Below are 12,611 nucleotides of genomic sequence, written 5' to 3' on the forward strand. Positions count from 1 at the left end.
ACCAATGGCGACTGCGAAACAAAGATCGTTTAGTAAGAAGATGCCTCGCTTCGACGGCGAATACTGTGTCTGAAAGCTTTGTTTCCTTCATGGCATCACATTATTATATCTGATCTGTTTAAAAACGGACAGCAAAGTTTGCATTTTCTTAGAGTATTACATGATTTAATGGGGCAAAAGGTTTTGGAGCAAAAGATTCATAAAAAAAATTATAATATATTTATTCTTACATGAAATTAATAAACACTTCCCAGACATTCCTAATCTTAAACAAATAAAAGTAAACCAGTGTGGGGATGATCTGGGGTTGGAGTAAAAACACTTTTGTGCACTAACCCTGTTTAATTTGCACATCACATTTTACCATTTAGAGTTTGGTCTGGTGCACCACTGTATGTGCAGGTAGTCATTTGTACTTTGCATGTTATTTTACTCTGGTGGCCTCCCCAGTTTGTAAACTAGGATAATAATAAAAGAACCTGACTGTTTAATGCAAAAGACATTTGTATATGTAATTATGGCAACATGCAACTTCCCTGTCAAATATTCTTGACATGTTCTAGGGCACTAGCCATGTTAAGAAAATAAACCATGAACCAATCATAGACCATCCATCATCTAGACCCCCTTATTCCTAACCAGGGTCTCAGGGATCTGCTGGAGCCTATCCCAGCTCTCTTTGGGTGAAAGGCAGTGGTCCACCCTGGACAGGTCCCCAGTCCATCACAGGGCCACATAGAGACAAACAACCTCACACACTCACACTCACTCCTATGGGCAATTTAGAGTCACCAATCAACCTGACATACATGTTTTTGGACTGTGGGAGGAAACCAGAGTACCTGGAGAAAACCCACACAAGCACAGGGAGAACATGCAGACTCCACACAGAAAGGCCCCTGATGGGTTTCAGACCAGGAACCTTCTTGATGTGAGGCAACAGGGCTAACCACTAAACACCATGCTGCCCTTCATAGGGCAGTGTTTCTGTGCCCATTTAAGTAGCCACATTTGCAGCAGCACAGAAACCAGGGATCATGGACTCTCACACCTGTATTTGTAAATGTCCCTCACCCATTAAGGTTTAATTTTGGTCTACAAGGGATCCCATCATAAATACAGCACATTAAGTACTGAACTGTGTTTGGAAGTGAAGGTACTTTCCTGACGTTGGGGATAAACTCTGCAGGAGCTGAAGGAGAGGTGACTATGTACCATGTCTGCTGCTGAACTCTTTGACATCTTATGACCCAAATCACAATTCTACCTTGAAAATAACTAAATCCAGTAAAGTCTCCACTAAAGCTTAACATTGATCCTCCACCAGTATTTCAACTTCCCCTTTTAGCCGAGTAAATCCGTGCAGCCGTCTGAAGGCAGCAGGACAGATACATATGTTCCATCTGCAGCCTCTAATTTGAAACCTGCTGTGTAATTACACTGTGCGTTTCTTCACTCTTTACTTTTCAATCATGTACAGCAAATACCAGGCTGCTGCAATTCACCCAGACCTCTGTGGCCTGTGTGCAGCCCAGACCGGCTGTAGCTCCACGTTTGGCACCCTGCTCACAGGCCACAGCAGAGATATGAAGCTGAAGCTGCCACAACTGGTTCTTGTATGAAAACAAATCAAATCTGCTGTAAAACTTCAGTAAGAGAACAAGTTTCTTTATTGTACAGGTTCAAACAAATCAATGCAGGTATATTTTCTACTGCAGTAATAATTAGAGAGGGACATTTAAATACATGAAACGCATCATAGACTTGTCAGTAACGAGCCACAGCCTTTCCTGTAGCGCACTGACGATATACATCACAGACTACATGTTAAAACCAAGCATGAATATTTTAGAAGTAACACTCCACTGTGCTGCAGCAACCTGTGAAAACCGACAGACAAAAAACTGTCCAGCTCTTTGATTCTCCTGGTGAGGGTTGGTGATGTGAGGCTCATTTGAATACAGGACGAGGATAGTAGGACTGGTGAGAAAATCCACAGACGTGGTGTGAAGATTGCTGAAGGTTTATTTTCACAGTAATTCAGCGATGACGTGCCTTCGTGATTAGATGCTGCTAAATGTAGAGCGTGTGTTTTAATGTCATTGTAGTCGATAATGTGGTGAAGAGTCTATTCACTGTTTGAACTCAAGGTTGCAGCAGGTGTTGCTGTTAAATGTGGATCTGAGGTTCCTTAGGTCATGTGGTGACACCTGAGCCAACTCCAAAAGTTGCATGCAAATTTGCTTGACTGGTGTTTTTGGTTTCAAGAATCAGCACCCGAGTGACACATCTCAGTTTTCTTGACTCCTCTCAGGTGCACAAACACAAAGCTGTCCCCCAGAAGGCAAAGAAATTCAGGTAACACTAAGTGAGCCTGCTGGTGAGTCACTGTGCACGTTAATGCACCATCTCCAGCGCCTCATATTTGCCAGATGAGCCGAACTGCAGTTTATTCAGATTAGTTTGTGTCACAAATGACAGTAATTGCAGCAATTTCAGTGCTTAGTTGGCTTTTCTTCCTAATTAAACACCCTGCTGAATACTCAGACACAGTTTCAGATGAAAGTTGGGCCTGTGCTGAAGATGACGAGTGACGACTGATTATTTAGGATCCTTGAGCTGATGTATGTAGATCATCATTACTCATGTTATTCCTGTATAAAACACACACACACACACACACACACACACACACACACACACACACACACACACACACACACACACACACACACTCTTTTCTGCTTTCCTTCTTTTCCTGGCTTTCTGTTTCCTCACATTTAAACTCCACACTGCTTCCTCTCTTTCACACAATCTCTCTTTCACACACACACACACACACACACACACACACTGCTGACGCCCTCCATCTGGTGTGTGCTTAACGCCACAGACGTCAGGTCCCCCACGTCTATCTATAACACCGTGCATCAGCGGCCGCCTCAGCCCTTCATGCAGCGAGGACGAAGCCTATCTGTCATGTTGCAGCACTCCGTGGCTCTGCATGCTCAAGTAACCCTGTTTAGATGGAGAGACACACTGGCTGTTGTTCTGCTGCATCAGCAAAGTGCTGGGTTACAGGGGTGAGCTGTGTGTGTGTGTGTGTGTGTGTGTGTGTGAGCTCAGTCTGCGTCACAAAGCAGCAGGTGGACTGGAGAGTGAGAGAGGCTTCCTCCCTGCAGCAGCTCCACAGCCTTCGTTTCATACAAACACAAGTTTCGATGCTTTTCACACTTGGTCTGATTTCACACGTATGACAGTCCTGCAGAGTAACAGAAGATTCATAAGGGACAAAACTGCCTGATATTTAGACTGAACTGGATTCAGACTGGGTTCAAGGCGTTCAACAGTCCTTAAATCTTGGAAAGTCTCCAACAAAAACGTATTTAGCCACAGACCAGTTTGGTTACACAGTTAATGAAATAAGATGTATGTGTTCACGGCTCATTAAACACCAAAACTCTTTCAGACAACATGCAGTGGGAATGTTTATTAAAAAAAGCTCAAAACCTGACGTGTATGATCAGATCTAAAAAGGTGCTGTGTGTGTGTGACCACAGAGGATGAAAAGTCAGCTTTGGGCTGCGTTCAGACCGACAACAGGGCTGCATGCAGGGGGAAAGAGTTGAAAGAGTTGCCTGCTGAAGCAAAGTCGACTTTTACAGCTGTGCAGGAAAAAAAAACATTAACATAAAATGCAGTTTTTTCTTTTAGATACTAGTAGTAGATTTGAAGGGTCTGGCAGCAGGGACACCAGCACAAAGTCTTTAGCACATCCAGGTAAAAACAACGAATTGTGCACAACCTTTGCCTCAGCACAATGCAGTCTGCACCGTTTGGCCAGTTAAATACACGCAACTCAGTGCATTCCACTCACTTTACGACATTAACACTGTAAATCTGCTGTTTACCAAGCAACTGTTTATCTCTGGGCAATCAGAAACACATGAGGCGTCAGAAGTTATGGACTTGAAGTCGTGGAAGGCCACTCCAGAGGTCTAGTGTACTTCGGCTGCAGACGGAGCTTCAGTCCAAGTATCAAATCCAATACTTTTGTCTCTTTAATCTGATTTTCAGGGACACAGTGGTTATTAATCTTGTGCAGCACTGAAGTTTGGTTTAAGACCCTGCAGAAGTCTCTGTGTCCTCAGTCAATCCATATAAAGCTGTCCACTGGAATAAGCCATAATTTTTTGTTTGTGGTTTCATGTAGTAAATCATGTGTACCTCCAACACTGTGCTGACGGGCCGATGCTGTTGTCAGTGAAGCTCTTTTGATGACAGCAAATGAATTCAGCCATGATTTATTGATGCTAGAATGCTGCACGTTGCCCTTAGGCACGTGCACGTAATCATATTCTGTGGCAGAGATCTGCAACTTGTCTTTCACATCTTCACTCAAACCACATTTCTGTTTTTGCACGCACACATTTGCAGCGTTTAGGGTGTGAGCACAGAGGGTTGGCGTGGACGTGGACGCAGTTCAGATCAGATCATGAAAGACCTGTGAGCGGTATCTGATGAGGAATGTCTTGCACCACATGTGAATATGATTTATTGTGGTGTGTCTGGGTGCAGGGGAGGGGGCCCCTTTAGCCCTCTGCTGGAAGTGGGATTTGTGGCGTCGTTCTTGCAAAACATCAACACGAAGAATGAGGAAAAGGTCGATGGAGAGTCCAAACACATGAGTGAGACAAGTGGGATGTAGGAGCAAAGAGGACAGGCAGGACCAGAGGGAACCTGGCTCCGTTTCATCACCTGACAAGACGTAACATCGCAAACCCCAGAGCCACAGGGCTGACATGACTAAAACCAGTGAAGAGCCAGCCAGTGATATGCTAAATTGTTGTTGAGGCAATAATGATCACATTATATCAAACTACAGTGGTGACTGGGGACAAAAAAGAGATTCATGGTCATGATTTAAGTTGTTTGGCCTTTCTGAGGCTGAGCTCCAGTATCAACCAGTACAGAAAAATGTTTCTTGCCTCTAAAGGTGTGTTTGAAATTATAGATGTATACCACGTTTAGTTTTTAAAAAAAATATTTCTATATATCGTTATAGGGTGAGACTTTACAGAGATCAGAGCGAACACCTGGAATATGCAGCCAATAGTTTCCTGAAGCATCAGAACCAAAGAAAGCCGGACCACACTTCCATAACCAGAGCCAGTGATGGATTACTGAGGCACAAAGCACAGGGAGAAGTGAAACATCTACAAAGTGAAAGAACCAAAAGGGAGATGCAAAATGACCTGAAAGACGTGTGAAACAAGCAGAACCAGAAGTGAAACACACAAGAGGAGAAGCCAAACATCCACAGAATAAGGAGAAAGATGAATTAAATGTGCATCTGTCTTTGACATGCCTGTGCCCAGGGACTCACTGTCATCTATGGCCATGACTACACACGATTAGCGGTTAGAGCTAAACTATGATGGCTCCTTCTGTTTGTAGTGACCAGGAGTGTTGACGTGTGGACGGACACAGAGAGAGAGTCCAGAGGCTTCTCACGCTTCTGACTGGTTTCCTCACACAAATGGGACAAAGTCACTGTGGAAAAACTGTGGATGATTTATCTTAGTCCTTCAACCAGCACAGAGATGCTGCAGAATCAAGTCTCAGTGCTCCAGTAATGACTGACTGGTTTTATATGAGTGTCACTGCACAACATCAGAGCAAAGCACATGATCGTCCAAAATACAAGTGAGCTGCTTTAGTTTTATTTGTTCCTGGAAACTAATTGTTTGCTCATCACTTGTTGGTGACAGGTAATGTTTTGTTAATGCAGTTAATCTACATGTTATATATATATAGGAAGTTATTGTTGTGTAGCGACTGAGATAACAAACATTACATTTCATAACAGAAGCAAATTCAATCTGAGATGTGCATCAGCAGCTCGTCCTCACGTCATGTCTCTCTACTGTCTCTTCACCGATGCACAAATGTTTACACTGGCTCAGTCGGGGTCACCTTCACCCTCGTTGTTCATCAGTCCTTTCACTTGAGGAAACCTCTTCCTCTGTCTCTCCCCTCTGCAGTTCTGTTCATCGCCTCCAGCTGCCCTTCACCTCCGTCGCTGAATTACAATCAAGGGATCAGGGCAGAAAGAAAGGAACAGGAGCAGAGCAGTGGAACCTTATTCTTATTTTCAGGTGATTAGAAACTGATGAAGACATAATTATCAATACTATAGTCCATCCATCCATCCATCCATCATCTAGACCCCCTTAGTCCTAACCAGGGTCCCAGGGACCTGCTGGAGCCTATCCCAGCTCTCTTTGGGTGAAAGGCAGGGGTCCACCCTGGACAGGTCCCCAGTCCATCACAGGGCCACATAGAGACAAACAACCTCACACACTCACACTCACTCCTATGGGCAATTTAGAGTCACCAATCAACCTGACATACATGTTTCTGGACTGTGGGAGGAAACCAGAGTACCTGGAGAAAACCCACACAAGCACAGGGAGAACATGCTAACTCCACACAGAAAGGCCCCTGATGGGTTTCAAACCGGGAACCTTCTTACTGTGAGGCAGCAGTGCTAACCACTAACCCACCGTGCTGCCAATACTATATTCCATCTCTGCTAATTGATCCCTCTGAAATGTCACACATGTAGGAATATGTCTCCTTCATGGAGATGGATCTTTTCCTCTTTTGTCCCCTCACAGTTAGTCACAGCTCACAGGGTTTCTGAGTTACCTTCAGGTTGACTCGGTAAATTGACCAAAGAGACGATGATAACACCTTTAAATTTGGATGGAGGCAGCACCAGAACAGATTAACAGTCTGACTTGGAGCAGCGCGGGTGTGTGGGAGTTCTGCCTGTTGAAGCATCACACACTCCACGGACCCACATGTTGTTTTCACACTTTAATTATCCGGCAAAGGTGGAGCACAAACTCTGTGCACACACATTTCCACTGGAAGCTGCTCAGTGCAACCTGATTTGTATTTGATATTTGAAATCATATTTAAATGTGGTTAGTCAGAATTGCAGCCCATAACACAAAGGCCCACGTTATTCCAATAATACTTAAAATAGCAATTACAGTAATAACAACAGCAACAGTTTGAGTCCCTCATTGTTTCTTTTCCTTCCAAACTTACACAAAACGCATGTTGAGGCTTAATGCCAGTGTAAGAAGGACTCTGGTCCTGCTAATTCATCAGGTGATGAATAACCCTGAATATTAAATTATGCCCCAAACCCACTTCTGACAAAAACAAACAGTGTGGGGCGTAAATCAGTAACGGCACCAGATTTAAAGGAAACGTTAGACCTGAGCTGAGGCAGAAAACTTTATGAACTGAACGTGAACAAAGACATGATATCTTCAGTACATGAACAGGTTCAGCTTTGATTCCGTTTACAGGTGCACTCTGACCTCTGGTAGAACTACAGGGCAGTTCATCAGGTTCCTGTTTTGCTTGTCTCAAGGACGCACGTGCACGTGTGTGTGCACACAGGTGATGCAAATATCCATCCATCCATTATTTACACCACCTGCTTATTCATATTTTCCTGCCGATGATTTCCCATCATGCCAGTGACCTGCAGGTGACATGTGCTGCTTTTTTTACCTTAAATATAATTCGATAATCTTAGATATTAAACATGATCACTCCGTGAAGTCAGATACTGTTGACGTCTCCTTTTTGAAGAGCAGACTGGACTGAAGCTCAAAGTGAAAAGCAATAACTGTGTGTCATGGCTGACGTGTCGACCTGTCATGTGTTTTCCTCTCTCCTCCGGCAGCCTGTGGCCAACAGCCCGAGGCCAGAGGAAGAGAGACCACATGAAGTCCTGAATTAGATGGAGCCGTAAATTTTTGATGAGCTGCTGTGTGTTTCCAGCAGCCTCACGGGCGTCCAAGGTCAGAACACACACACACACACACACACACACACACACACAGCAGTGTGGTGTACACAGCCACAAACACTCAGGCTGGTAATCAGCAGGTTTGTGCGTCTCTACCTGGGAAGACTCCAGTTAAGATATTAAAAAGTTAGAACTGAATAAAATTCTGCTAAAACCTGCTGACTTTCAGAAAAACATCAGCAAATGTCACTTTCTAAAAACCTTTATTCAGGTATGTCCTCTACCTGCTTCAGAAAAGGTTTTCCTCTTTCAGAAGAGGGACCTACTTTCTAAACATGCCCCTAATTTCCCAAAACATCTTGACTTTCCAAAAGTGTTCTGACTTTCCAGCCATGCCCTCCTCTCTTTCTGAAAAAGTCCTCGCTGTCTTTCCAAACTTTTAAACAGCGTGCTAAATAAAATGTCCTGTGGATGTGGACAGGTGGGGGTCTCGTCTCTGGATGAGATGATCTGAGGGTGGTTGTGCATGAGCAGGGGACTAATTGTTTCCTCCTCTGTTTTCTTTCCATTCAGCACTGGGCTGGGATCTCTGCCGTCCCCTTTAAACAGACAAACCCTTTTCTCACACAAAGCTAATCTGTAAGTGCTATTTCATGAATGCTGCAGAAAACTCCTTTTAATCTCACACTCACTTGTCTGAAAACCTCTCAGTGATGTGTGAATCAGCCCGACGTGGTTTCTCAGCAGCTTAATAAACTGCAGACACACGTCGGGAAGGCTCACGTGTCCTCTGCAGCCTACTTCTGGGTGATAACTCTTCTATTCTGAGCGGTTGTTAAGACAGGTAACGTCACCTGGGAATTACCAGAAATCCACAGAGCGGAGATAAATCACAGGCGTAGAGATGTGCTCGACAAACAAGGCTCAGAGGAGGGGGGGGGGATGAAATTAGCAGCACAACTGTTTCCTCCAGGCTCCAGAAGGTAAAAACAAAGAGCGCATATAAAACAGCTCTCCAGATAAGCCGGGCACGGATCATAGTGAGATGAAAATAGTGACAAACTGTTCACATTGCAGGATGGTTACCCACCCTCTCCCCCTGCACTGCAGCTTTTGTTAACAGTAAACAGTCCTGGGTGTCTGGCAGGAAAAACGCCACAACGTTCATCAGTCAGAGGCAAATATCTGAGACAGCACCAGCAGAAAGCCGGGCTCATCAATATTTCAGTGCATGTGAGGAGAAAAAACAGGCCGGTGGCTGTTTGCTGACTTTTCCCTGTCATTACTCACAATTAGATCTCGACTGAAGGGCGAGTGGAGCAGGACTCACGGTTCTGGCCTCGCTGGGCGTCAGATTACTCACGACAGAAACTAATACACATGAATGCACCTCTTCCAAAAACACAATAAGAGAAGAAAAGTGAATATTAATCTAGTCCCAGTGAACGCACTTTTTAACAGCTGGTATAGAAAAAGCAAAGAGTCACCCAATAGAAAAGGTTCTTAACGCCAAACCTCTCTCAGTATTTTCAATGATTACTCCTCTGAAAGGCCTAATTTACTCTGTCGTCCTAAGTATTTTTCTTGTTTTCTGATTCAGGAAGAAGTACTCAGACTCTTTACTGCAGTAACATTAGAAATATCACAGTAAAGCAAAGAAAACCTGCATCATGTCTGCGAATCATCTGGCTCTGCCCACAGGGAAAGCAGAGAAGCACGAGGATGTTGATCTGGTTCTGGTTCTAGTACCCCTAGTTCTAGCCCCCCTATCTGGGGCCAGTGTCCCTGGGTAGAGCAGACACAAAGTGAACAGTCCAAATGCTGGTGTTTTGCAGATCCTACAGTAATGAGAGAGGAGAGATGGGATCAGGGTGGACCTGATTCTGTATTTCATTCAGAATCACTTCAGCTAACTGCCCCAGAGAAGTGACAACATGTATTTAATTAACGTGCAGCAATTTAGCATTTATTCACTTTAGCAGAGTGAAAAAACATCATAAATTAGCGAGTTTCCAGCTCGGTGGGCCAGATGGTGCCGCTCACTGAGGGACACGTTTTCATTGATCAACCAGATGTCCTCATATTCTTCATGCTGCTGCTACAGAAACCTTGACAACGCCGTGGCAGACGTCATCTTCCTTTACTGGCAGATGGCGGTGACAGGGAAGTTCGGGACACTTCCAAGTTTCAGGACACTGTGGAGATTTCGGTCGGTGCACTTTTCAAACCCGGATCTCTGCGGCTTTAACGCCAAAACCAAAATCAATTGATTGTCCTGATCTATTGAGTGTGACTGTCACTGAGAGGAAGCTGAATCAGGACGTTCTGTGCGAAACAAAGACAAAACCTTTTATTTCCTCAGATCTCAGCTGCCAGGAAGTGGTTTGTCATAAACTGGGTTGTGTGATGGTTACTGGGAGAACCCTAAATGTTCTCTGGCTTGATTTGATCAGATCTTGTGAGGGTGTGAGGACGAAGTGTGGTGGTGAGGTGTAGGTCTGCTGGTCCTGGACCGGCACTGAGAGAAAAGCCGCCTCCTTCAGAACCTGCTGCACTGAACACAGGCTGATTATTTCCTGGACAGATGAGGTTTAATGAGTCGGTAACAGATGAGACGACCGACTGACTCATTTACTTCACTCACGGCTTTTCATCTGACTTCACTTTGACATCATAACGTCACTGTCCTTCCTCTTTTTCTTGTTTTTCCACTGCTGTTTATTTGCTTCTTCTTTGTGCAGTTTCTAAAAATACTTTTACTCTACTGGATTTTTGTTACTGGGCTTTTATTTCTATCAGGATATTTTTACACCCAGACAAGAATCGAAGGGTTTACGCTGTTTTCACTTTCCCCTAATTAGAGAAAACTCTCCAGAACATCATGAAAGTCCATCTCCACCTACTGCTCTAACATTATTTATGTCTCTCTGCAGTGAACCGGTTTTCACAGTAAGAGCTTTGGATTTGTTTATTGCATTGTTTTGGCTTGCCAAAATAAAAGCTTTGAGTGGCTGTTTGAGGAGTTCTGCTTCCACCTGGTGTTGAAGAGCAGATCTACAGCTGGGACACATTTACCTGCTGTAGATCTGCTGCTGTGGCTTCAGAAACTCTTCAGACCCCTTTAGAGTTTTCTGGGTCGTATTTTAACCCTTAGGAGTCTCTGTCACACCGACATGATTACATCAGATCAAATCATTGATCACATTCAAGTATCAATAATGTGAAAACATTTTAAGAAATGCCTTCAAATTTAATAACAACCTAAAGTGTGAAACCGTTCACTGACAAGTGTCATTGGTGTTTTTTAACTAAAGACTAAGACTAAGCTCACCAGCTGTTTACCAGCTGTTTACCAGCTGTTTGGGCGTCTGTTGTGTTCGACGACTGAGGCTGAAATCACGTTGGTTCAGGTTCAATCTGGCTTGAGTAAGTTTTTAGTTGCATGACACGCTGCCCTAGTTGAGTCTATTCCTGTTTGCACATATCAGATGAAGAACGTGACCTTTATTTTGGTGCAGGCATTTCCTGTGAAGTTACGCAGACTGTTTGTTTGAGCACAGACCTTCCTTCATCTGGGTCCGATCTGAGCCGTCCCGGTTCAGGCGACAGAGCAACTGCTGGATATTTCAGACAGAAGGGCAGCGAAAGCCTCCAGCTGGGCCCAAACAGTTTGACACCAGCAGGGGGAGCAGGAGGAGGAGGAGGAGGAGGAGGAGGCCAGTCAGTGTGAAAGACTCATGATGATGATGATGATGATGACGATGATGATGATGAAACAGCTGGGGGAATGTGAGGAGGAGAACCTCACATCAAAAACACAACAATCAGTCAGTAACAGCTCCACCATCCTGAGGCCACGTCATCCACCACGTCATGATGCTGCTCTAAGAATAAATCTCCCTAAAACTAAAACACACCCAAGAGAAAGTCTTCTTGGCCTCAGGCGGCCGCAAGAATCTGTTGAGTTGGTTTTGGGATTATTGCTCATCAGGAAACGTTGGCAGGAAGTGTCGCACAAGATGTTGACAGCTCCGAGCCCCCACCCACAGAGTCTGGGGAGTGATAAAAGCCCTCCTGCTGCGGCTTTGTCTGTTTCTGCCAGTTTAAAAAAGGCTTCTCACATTTAGCACATTTAGTTTTTTTTAATCTGACGAACACAGAGGGAAACATGAGCAGACAGAGCAACACTCGCTAGTAGTTTGTCTAAAACCTCCTATTCACTTTTCTATTTCAAACTATTTTTAAAAATCAGCGATTGTGTTTCTGATGTTCCTTCTGTTTAAGACACAATAAGCAGATGTTTCTCAGAACTTCTCCAGTACTGAGCCAAACTCCAGGGATTGTCCTCAGTTTTCAGTCTGTTTTGGATCCTGTCGTGTGAACATGATGATGAATGTGAGGTTGAGCTCCACCCTGTGATTTTAAGAACTGAAACAAGAAGTGAAAATGTTCTAATGTGTAGTGTTTGTTTTGGAAATGTTGCGTCTCATAACAACATGCCCTCATTCTCTTTTCTGTGATCGATTACTGATCATAAAGCAAATCTTAAAGTTTCACACTAATATTTCTAGTATTCCTACTAAAAGATCAATTTAAACTAACAATTAAATATTTCTATGAAATTTATTCCATCATTATTTGACAAAAAAATCTACTGAATATCTCTAATAATAATAAATAATAATTTATTACTGTTAATAATTTATATTATTATAGACATTTAGAAAGTAAAAAAAAAACAAACTGATATTTTGAAGACTCCAGTGAATTTTTAGGA

Source organism: Mastacembelus armatus, chromosome 9 (genome assembly GCF_900324485.2).
Source record: "Mastacembelus armatus chromosome 9, fMasArm1.2, whole genome shotgun sequence".
Taxonomy (NCBI): Eukaryota; Metazoa; Chordata; class Actinopteri; order Synbranchiformes; family Mastacembelidae; genus Mastacembelus; species Mastacembelus armatus.